This window comes from Triticum dicoccoides, chromosome 5A (assembly GCF_002162155.2).
Source record: "Triticum dicoccoides isolate Atlit2015 ecotype Zavitan chromosome 5A, WEW_v2.0, whole genome shotgun sequence".
NCBI lineage: Eukaryota > Viridiplantae > Streptophyta > Magnoliopsida > Poales > Poaceae > Triticum > Triticum dicoccoides.
In genome coordinates this window covers 507332236-507343253 of record NC_041388.1, presented here as the reverse complement: position 1 = coordinate 507343253, position 11018 = coordinate 507332236, and positions in this window count along the sequence as shown.

Below are 11018 nucleotides of genomic sequence, written 5' to 3'. Positions count from 1 at the left end.
CGGAAAAATGCGTCTTCATAGGATACCCAAAAGAAACTATTGGGTACACCTTCTACCTCAGATCCGAAGGCAAGATCTTTGTTGCCAAGAATGGGTCCTTTCTAGAGAAAGAGTTTCTCTCGAAAGAAGTAAGTGGGAGGAAAGTAGAGCTTGATGAAGTATTACCTCTTGAACCGGAAAATGGCGCAACTCAAGAAAATGTTCCTGAGGTGCCTGCACCGACTAGAGAGGAAGTTAATGATAATGATCAAGATACTTCTGATCAAGCTCCTACTGAAATTCGAAGGTCCACAAGGACACGTTCCGCACCAGAGTGGTACGGCAACCCTGTCTTGGAAATCATGTTGTTAGACAACGGTGAACCTTCGAACTATGAAGAAGTGATGGCGGGCCCGGATTCCGACAAATGGCTAGAAGCCATGAAATCTGAGATAGGATCCATGTATGAAAATGAAGTATGGACTTTGACTGACTTGCCCGTTGAACGGCGAGCCATAGAAAATAAATGGATCTTTAAGAAGAAGACAGACGCGGATGGTAATGTGACCATCTATAAAGCTCGACTTGTCGCTAAGGGTTATCGACAAGTTCAAGGGGTTGACTACGATGAGACTTTCTCACCGGTAGCGAAGCTGAAGTCCGTCCGAATCATGTTAGCAATTGCCGCATTTTATGATTATGAAATTTGGCAAATGGACGTCAAAACGGCATTCCTTAATGGTTTCCTTAAGGAAGAACTGTATATGATGCAGCCGGAAGGTTTTGTCGATCCTAAGAATGCTGACAAGGTGTGCAAGCTCCAACGCTCGATTTATGGGCTGGTGCAAGCATCTCGGAGTTGGAACATTCGCTTTGATGAGATGATCAAAGCGTTTTGGGTTTACGCAGACTTATGGAGAAGCCTGTGTTTACAAGAAAGTGAGTGGGAGCTCTGTAGCATTTCTCATATTATATGTAGATGACATACTGTTGATGGGAAATGATATAGAACTCTTGGACAGCATCAAGGCCTACTTGAATAAGAGTTTTTTAATGAAGGACCTTGGAGAAGCTGCTTATATATTAGGCATCAAAATCTATAGGGATAGATCGAGACGCCTCATAGGTCTTTCACAAAGCACATACCTTGATAAGATATTGAAGAAGTTCAATATGGATCAGTCTAAGAAGAGGTTCTTGCCTGTGTTACAAGGTATGAAATTGAGCTCAGCTCAATGTCCGACCACGGCAGAAGATATAGAAGAGATGAGCGTCATTCCCTATGCATCAGCCATAGGTTCTATTATGTATGCCATGCTGTGTACCAGACCTGATGTAAACCTTGCCGTAAGTTTGGTAGGAAGGTACCAAAGTAATCCCGGCAAGGAACACTGGACAGCGGTCAAGAATATCCTGAAGTACCTGAAAAGGACTAAGGAAATGTTTCTCGTTTATGGAGGTGACGAAGAGCTCGTCGTAAAGGGTTACGTCGATGCTAGCTTCGACACAGATCTGGATGACTCTAAGTCACAAACCGGATACGTGTATATTTTGAATGGTGGGGCAGTAAGCTGGTGCAGTTGCAAGCAAAGCGTCGTGGCGGGATCTACATGTGAAGCGGAATACATGGCAGCCTCGGAGGCAGCACATGAAGCAATATGGGTGAAGGAGTTCATCACCGACCTAGGAGTCATACCCAATGCGTCGGGGCCGATCAAGCTCTTCTGTGACAACACTGGAGCTATTGCTCTTGCCAAGGAGCCCAGGTTTCACAAGAAGACAAGGCACATCAAGCGTCGCTTCAACTCCATACGTGAAAATGTTCAAGATGGAGACATAGAGATTTGTAAAGTACATACGGACCTGAATGTGGCAGATCCGTTGACTAAACCTCTCCCTAGGGCAAAACATGATCAACACCAGAATTCCATGGGTGTTCGATTCATCACAATGTAACTAGATTATTGACTCTAGTGCAAGTGGGATACTGTTGGAAATATGCCCTAGAGGCAATAATAAAAGCATTATTATTATATTTCCTTGTTCATGATAATTGTCTTTATTCATGCTATAATTGTGTTATCCGGAAATCGTAATACATGTGTGAATAACAGACACCAACATGTCCCTAGTAAGCCTCTAGTTGACTAGCTCGTTGATCAATAGATAGTCATGGTTTCCTGACTATGGACATTGGATGTCATTGATAACGAGATCACATCATTAGGAGAATGATGTGATGGACAAGACCCAATCCTAAACATAGCACAAGATCGTATAGTTCGTTTGCTAGAGTTTTCCAATGTCAAGTATCTTTTCCTTAGACCATGAGATCGTGTAACTCCCGGATACCATAGGAGTGCTTTGGGTATACCAAACGTCACAACATAACTGGGTGACTATAAAGGTAGACTACGGGTATCTCCGAAAGTGTCTGTTGGGTTGACATAGATCAAGACTGGGACTTGTCACTCCGTATGACGGAGAGGTATCATTGGGCCCACTCGGTAATGCATCATCATAATGAGCTCAAAGTGACCAAGTGTCTGGTCATGGGATCATGCATTAAGGTACGAGTAAAGTGACTTGCCAGTAACGAGATTGAACGAGGTATTGGGATACCGGCGATCGAATCTCGGGCAAGTAACATATCGATTGACAAAGGGAATTGCATACGGGGTTGATTGAATCCTCGACATCGTGGTTCATCCGATGAGATCATCGTGGAGCATGTGCGAGCCAACATGGGCATCCAGATCCCGCTGTTGGTTATTGGCCGGAGAGTTGTCTCGGTCATGTCTGCTTGTCTCCCGAACCCGTAGGGTCTACACACTTAAGGTTCGGTGACGCTAGGGTTGTGAAGATAGGTATATGCAGTAACCCGAATATTGTACGGAGTCCCGGATGAGATCCCGGACGTCACGAGGAGTTCCGGAATGGTCCGGAGGTAAACAATTATATATAGGAAGTGCTGTTTCGGCCATCGGGACAAGTTTCGGGGTCACCGGTATTGTACCGGGACCACCGAAAGGGTCCCGGGGGTCCACCGGGTGGGGCCACCTATCCCGGGGGGCCCCATGGGCTGAAGTGGGAGGGAACCCAGCCCATAGTGGGCTGGGGCGCCACCCCCCCTAGGGCCCATGCGGCTAGGGTTGAGGGGAAACCCTAGAGGGGGCGCCCCCTTGCCTTGGGGGGCAAGCCCCCCACCCTAGGCCACCGCCCCGCTAGTAGATGCCATCTACTAGGGCCGGAGCCCCCCCCTTAGCACCCCTATATATAGTGAGGGAGAGGAGGGACTTCATAGCTGAGCTTTGGCGCCTCCCTCTCTCCCCGTTACGTCTCTCTCTCGTAGTATAGGCGAAGCCCTGCTACTGTGATGCCCTGCATCCATCACCACGCCGTCGTGCTGCTGGATCTTCATCAACCTCTCCTTTCCCCTTGCTGGATCAAGAAGGAGGAGACGTTTCCCGTCCCGTACGTGTGTTGAACGCGGAGGTGCCGTACGTTCGGCGCTTGGTCATCGGTGATTTGGATCACGTCATGTACGACTACATCATCACCGTTCTTTGAACGCTTCCGCACGCGATCTACAAAGGTATGTAGATGCATCTGATGACTCGTTGCTAGATGAACTCCTAGATAGATCTTGGTGAAACGAGTAGGAAAATTTTTGTTTTCTGCAACGTTCCCCAACAATTAATCCTTTTGGGGAGCAGAGCAGCAATCATATCACTTGGCCTGTGACTCTATGTATCTATACCTTCCTCCTTGGTTGTGCATGAAGCGGAAGTTCATTATGATGCCAGTGCTCATCCAAGGCCCTAAGAAACCCGGCAACACATGGATGTGTACCTAAGGTCATTAGTTGAAGAACTCTTACAGTTGTGGAATGAAAAAGGTGTACGTGTGTGAGATGAGCACAATCAGGAGGAATTTGGCCTACATGCGTTCTTGTTTATAACCATCAATGATTGGCCTACTCTTAGTAACCTTTCAGGACAGACAAACAAGGGATACCATGCACGCATGCACTGTTTAGATGATACCAACAGTATATATTTGGATAAATGGAAGAAGAATGTGTACCTGGGACATCGTCGATTTCTTCCAAGCAGGCACCCCATAAGAAAGAAAAGCAAGCATTTCAAAGGTGAGGCAGATCACCGGAAGAAGCCTCACCACCGTACTGGTGATGATGTACTTGATATGGTCAAGGATGTAAAAGTAATCTTTGGAAAGGGTCCTGGTGGACAATCTGTTCCGAATGACGCTGACGAACGCGCACCCATGTGGAAGAACAAATCTATATTTTGGGACCTACCCTATTGGAATGACCTAGAGATCCGCTCTGCAATCGACGTGATGCACGTGACGAATAATCTTTGCGTGAACCTGCTAGGCTTCTTAGGCATGTATGCGAAGACAAAAGATACACTAGAGGCATGGGAGGACCAGCAACGTATGCACGGAAAAGATGGTATACATTAGGATCATGCCAGCTGCGCTCTTACCAAAGAAGAGAAGGAAATCTTCTTTGAATGCCTACTCAGTATGAAGGTCCCGTCTGGCTTCTCGTTGAATATAAAGGGAATAATAAATATGGCAGAGAAAAAGTTCCAGAACCTAAAGTCTCATGACTGCCATGTGATTATGACGCAACTTCTTCCCGTTGCATTGTGGGGGATTCTACCCAAAAACGTTCGATTAGCCATTATGAAGCTATGTGCATTCCTCAATGCAATCTCTCAGAAGGTAATCGATCCAGAAATCATACCAAGATTAGAGAATGATTTGGTGCAATGCCTTGTCAGTTTTGAGTTGGTGTTCCCACCATCCTTTTTCAATATCATGACACACGTCCTAGTTCACCTAGTCGAATAGATTGCCATTCTGGGTCCTGTATTTGTTCACAATATGTTCCCCTTTGAGAGGTCCATGGGAGTCTTAAAGAAATATGTTCATAACCATGCTAGGCCAGAAGGAAGCATCTCCAAGGGCCATGAAAATGAGGAGATCATTGAGTTTTGTGTTGACTTTATTCCTGACCTTAAGCCGATTGGTCTTCTTGAATCGTGGCATGAGGGCAGACTGGGTGGAAAAGGCACGCTGGGACCGAAAGTAATAATATGTATGGACGGGCATTCTTGGGTTCAAGCACACTACACAGTTCTACAAAATTCCTCCTTGGTGGCTCCTTATATCAAGGAACACAAGAACATTCTATGCTCCAAACAATTGGAGCAGTCTGACAACTGGATTACATGTGAACAAAAGGGGACTTTCGCCGGTTGGTTGCAGACACGTCTCATGCATGACGACGCTGTTGAAGATGAGTTGTACTTGTTGTCCAAGTTACCATCTTTGAATGTATTGACTTTCAAAGGGTATGAGATAAATGGTAATACATTTTACACGATCGCCCAAGGTAAAGAGAGCACCAACCAAAACAGTGGTGTCCGCTTTGATGCAGCAAACACCAATAGGCCAAAGGACACATATTATGGTTACATAGAGGAGATATGGGAACTTGACTATGGACGTGGTTTGAAGGTCCCTTTGTTTTAGTGCAAATAGGTCAATGTGACAGGAGGCGGGGTAACATAAGACCCGCAGTACGGAATGACAACAGTGGATCTCAACAATTTTGCGTACGCAGACGAACCATTCGTCCTAGCCAATGATGTGGCGCAGATTTTCTATGTGAAGGTGGTGTCTACTAAGGCAAGAAAAAGAAAATATAAGGAAGCGAATACATCATACAATGAGCCAAAGTGCCACATAGTTCTTTCAGGGAAAAGAAACATCATGGGGGTGGAGGACAAGACAGACATGTCAGAAGATTATGAAAAGTTTCATGAAATTGCTCCCTTCACAGTGAATATTGACCCGAGCAGCCAGTTAAATGATGAAGATTGTCCATGGTTACGGCGCAAAGTGACACACGCGAAGAAAAAGTTTTACACCCAAAGATCCCACTCTGGGATGTGACCGGCTTCACTGTCATCACTTTCTTCTCTAGTGAGTTTCTGGACTTATATATCTGGAAAGTCCCACTTCAGACAAACCGGAGGGAATATTTGTAATAGTTAGGGTACTTATGTGTTTTGGCATTTGAAACGCGAAGAAATATTATGTACAGACAAATTATTTCATGCATTATGTAGGACTTCATTTGCTAATTCTTTTAGCTAAATGACCCTGAAATTAAAAAGCACTACAAATGAATGCAGAACCGTCTGTAAAGAATGCAAGAAGATCCATAGTTCCCTAACTCGAAAAATTCTGACAAAATACCACACTGTAGAAATTTTGTTGTTGCTTACTATCGAAAATTTCATGATTCTATCACGTTCTAACTTCCCAGAACAATTCAGACAATGATAGAAAACTTTCTGTTTTCAAACAACAACATATCTGTAATGATCTACAGAATTACCATACTTATTTTACTCCAATAATTTTGAAAAATTAGGACAACATGGATTTGTACATCAATCGTCTCTAAAAAATTCAGAATTTTACCGCATTCCAGTGAATTTAAACAATTCTATTACTGGAAGCAAAAGTTTATATTTTTTAGCTAAATGACCCTGAAATTGAAAAACACTACAAATGAACTCTGAATATGTTGAAAGTTGGCATGGTATCATCATTTGACCCACATAGCATGTGCTAAAAAGTTGAGAGGTTTACGGCAAAAACTGGACGCACTTCATGGACAAAATGGACAATCTTTTTCGAAGTATGAGGGTTTCATACGAAAACTCATCTTTTACGAAGGCATTTCATTTTTTAAACTTATTTCAACTCCAAACTTTTTGTGCGTTCAATATGCACCATTCAAAGCCACGTCATCAATTTTCAACCCTTTCTCTTCATTTCCTATTTTTCATGCATTTATTGATTTTTTTTTGAGCTAAATGACCCTAAAATTGAAAAGCACTACAAATGAACTCTAAAAAGGTTGAAAGTTGGCATGATATCATCATTTCACCACATAGCATGTGCTAAAAAGTTGAGAGGGTTACAGAAAAAACTGGATGCACTTTGTGTACAAACTGGACAATCCCTTTTGAAGTATTAGGGTTTTAGACGAAAACTCATCTGTTACAAAGGCATTTCAGTTTTCCAAACTTATTTCAACTCCAGACTTTTTGTGCGTTCAGTATGCACCATTCAAAGCCACGTCATCAATTTTCAACCCTTTCTGACTTCATTTGCTATTTTTCATGCATTTACTTATTTTATTTAGCTAAATGACCCTGAAATTGAAAAGCACTACAAATGAACTCTGAAAATATTGAAATTTGGCATGGTATCATCATTTCATCCACATAGCTTGTGCTAAAAAGTTGAGAGGTTTACGGCAAAAACTGGACGCACTTCGGGTATAAAATGGACAATCTCTTTCGAAGTATCAGGGTTTGAGACCAAAACTCACCTGTTACAAAGGCATTTCATTTTTTAAACTTATGTCAACTCCAAAGTTTTTGTGCGTTCAATATGCACCATTCAAAGCCATGTCATAAATTTTCAACCCTTTCTGACTTCATTTCCTATTTTTCATGCATTTACTGAATTTTTGAGCTAAATGGCCCTGAAATTGAAAAACACTACAAATGAACTATGAAAAGGTTGAAAGTTGGCATGGTACCATCATTTCACCCATATAGCATGTGCTAAAAAGTTGAGAGGGTTACAGCAAAAACTGGATGCACTTCATGTACAAACTGGACAATCTCCTTTGAAGTATTAGGGTTTGAGACAAAAACTCATCTGTTACAAAGGCATTTTATTGTTTTAAACTTATTTCAACACCAGACTTTTTATGTGTTCAGTATGCACCATTCAAAGCCACATGATCACTTGTCAACCCTTTTTGACTTCATTTGCTATTTTTCATGCATTTACTGATTTTTTGAGCTAAATGACCCTGAAATTGAAAAACACTACAAATGAACTCTGAAAAGGTTGAAAGTTGGCATGGTATCATCATTTCAACCACATAGCATGTGCTAAAAAGTTGAGAGGGTTCCGACAAAACTAGATGCACTTCGTGTACAAAATGAACAATCTCTTTCGAAGTATCAGGGTGTCAGACGAAAACTCATCTGTTACAAAGGCATTCGATTTTTTAAAATAACCTAAGAATTACCAAATTGAATATAATGATAAAAAAAACTAATATTAAACAACAGAAGAAAGAATCAGTGAAATATCTATTTTTAAAGTAAAGTTATTCACACACTACTGATTCGCATAAATTTCAAATAATTCAAATTTGAAAACTATTGCCACTAACAGAAAGTTTATAATTTTTTTGACCTGGCGCAAAAATATTCACTCATTAACTCTAAATAAAGCAAGAAAACTCATAAATAAAAGAAAATAAATAATGCAGAAAAAAACTGGAAAATAAATAAAAAAATGTCGGCCTACTAGTCCGCCACGGCCTAGAGACGACTAGAAATCCAATCTCTAGTTGGGACAGGATGTAGGCCCGCGCGGCCCAATAGACCCCACAGGGCAGCACAGGTATGGTAGGCCCACAAAGGCCTACTTAGAGAGGAGTTCAATACGGATGCAGCTGCGGGTCTTATAAACCGCTCTGAGCGCCCTTCGCTTGGTGAGGTGGGACTAAACATCGACGCGCACCTCGCTTGCCAGCACACCACCTTTAGTCGCGGTTGGTGGCTCCAATCGCGACTAAAGACCCCCCTTACCGCAGTTGGTGCCACCAATCGGGAATAAAGGCCTGACTTTCCGCCGCTTGGCCTGGTGAAAATTCACCCTTTACTCCCGCTTGGTGGCTCCAACCGGGACTAAAGGTCTCCACATATATAAATAGCACCTGAAAATTTTCAGATTAATACACCAGTTTCCTCCCCTGCCGTCGAACACCACCAACGCCGCCAGGATGCCGGAGCTCGCCATCGCCGTCCGTCCGCGCCCCTGCCCCACGACGTCGTTGTCCGTCCGTCCGCGCCCCTGCCCCTCGACGTCGTTGTCCGTCCGTCCGCGCCCCTACCGCACCTCGATGCTGCCGTCCGTTCGCGCCCCTAGCGCACCTCGCCGTCATGGCCTTCACGCCCCTGCACCTCGCCATCGCCGTTCGTCCGCGCCTCTGCCCCTCGACATCGTCGTCCGTCCATCCGCGCCCCTGCCGCACCTCGAAGCTATCGTTCGTCCGCTGTGAGCTTGCGCCGCCCCCTCCGGTGATTTTCATTTTAGATTAGTATATATGTGTATGTGTTTTAGATTAGTATATATGTATGTGTTTTAGATGTTTTAGACTATTAATTAGTATACAGTGTATGTATATATGTATGTGTTTTAGATGTTTTAGATGATTATTATTTTTTCACTATATGTATGTTTTAGTTTTTTTTCACTAGTTTTTTTATACAATGTATGTGTGTGTGTGTATTGTAGATGAATGGTGGAATTTGCATAGATTTTTTGTTTTTCTAGTTTTCTATACTTATAGAAAAAAGTTGCATAGAAAAAAGTTGACCATGTATTAATAATATTTTAATGTTAATATAAATCTTAATGTTGTATTTGCAAAAGTTTGTTATGTATTTACAAAAAAATAATTACAAAAATCAGAATCAAGCATTTCAAAATGTTAAATTTGCATAGAATTTGTTCTCGACGTTAACGATGCCCGGCCCGCATCCTCGTCGTCGACTCGTTCGCGACGACGTCCTGCTTCAGAGGCGCCATGTCTAGGTCTGGGTTCCGCCGAGCTGGCACTGGGAGGTGCTACCTTCAGGGGCGCGCATCTTGACGAGGAACCCGCCTCCCGTCATCAACCCGGAGCTTCTTTGGTGGCGGGCGCTGAAGGAAATATGCCCTAGAGGCAATAATAAAGTTGTTATTTATATTTCCTTATATCATGATAAATGTTTATTATTCATGCTAGAATTGTATTAACCGGAAACTTAGTACATGTGTGAATACATAGACAAACATAGTGTCCCTAGTATGCCTCTAGTTGACTAGCTCGTTAATCAAAGATGGTTAAGTTTCCTAGCCATTGACATGTGTTGTCATTTGATGAACGGGATCACATCATTAGAGAATGATGTGATGGACTAGACCCATCCGTTAGCTTAGCACTATGATCGTTTAGTTTATTGCTATTGCTTTCTTCATGACTTATACATGTTCCTATGACTATGAGATTATGCAACTACCGAATACCGGAGGAACACTTAGTGTGCTATGAAACGTCACAAGTAAGTGGGTGATTATAAAGATGCTCTACAGGTGTCTCCAATGGTGTTTGTTGAGTTGGCATAGATCGAGATTAGGATTTGTCACTCCGACTGTCGGAGAGGTATCTCTAGGCCCTCTCGGTAATGCACATCACTATAAGCCTTGCAAGCAATGTGACTAATGAGTTAGTTGTGGGATGATGCATTATGGAACGAGTATAGATACTTGCTAGTGACAAGATTGAACTAGGTATGATGCTACCGATGATCGAATCTCGTGCAAGTAACATACCGATGACAAAGGGAATAACATATGTTGTTATGTGGTTTGACCGATAAAGATCTTCGTAGAATATATAGGAACCAATATGAGCATCCAGGTTCCGCTATTGGTTATTGACCGGAGATGTTTGTCGGTCATGTCTACATAGTTCTCGAACCCGTAGGGTCCGCATGCTTAACGTTCGATGATGATTTGTATTATGAGTTATGTGGTTTGATGTACCGAAGTTTGTTCAGAGTCCCGGATGAAATCACGGATATGACGAGGAGTCTCGAAATGGTTGAGACATAGAGATTCATATATTGGAAGGTTACATTCGGACACCGGAATGGTTCGGGTCGTTTCGGAGTACCGGGGGTTCCCGGAACACCCTCCGGGAAGTTATTGGGCCTCATGAGCCTAGTGGTGGAAGAGAGGAGGCAGGCCAAGAGGTGGCACATGCCCCCTAGACCAAACCAAATTGGACTAGGGCTAGGGGGTTGGCCCCCCTTTCCTTCTCTTCTCCTACTCCTTCCCCGTTCTCCTTGTGGAAGTAG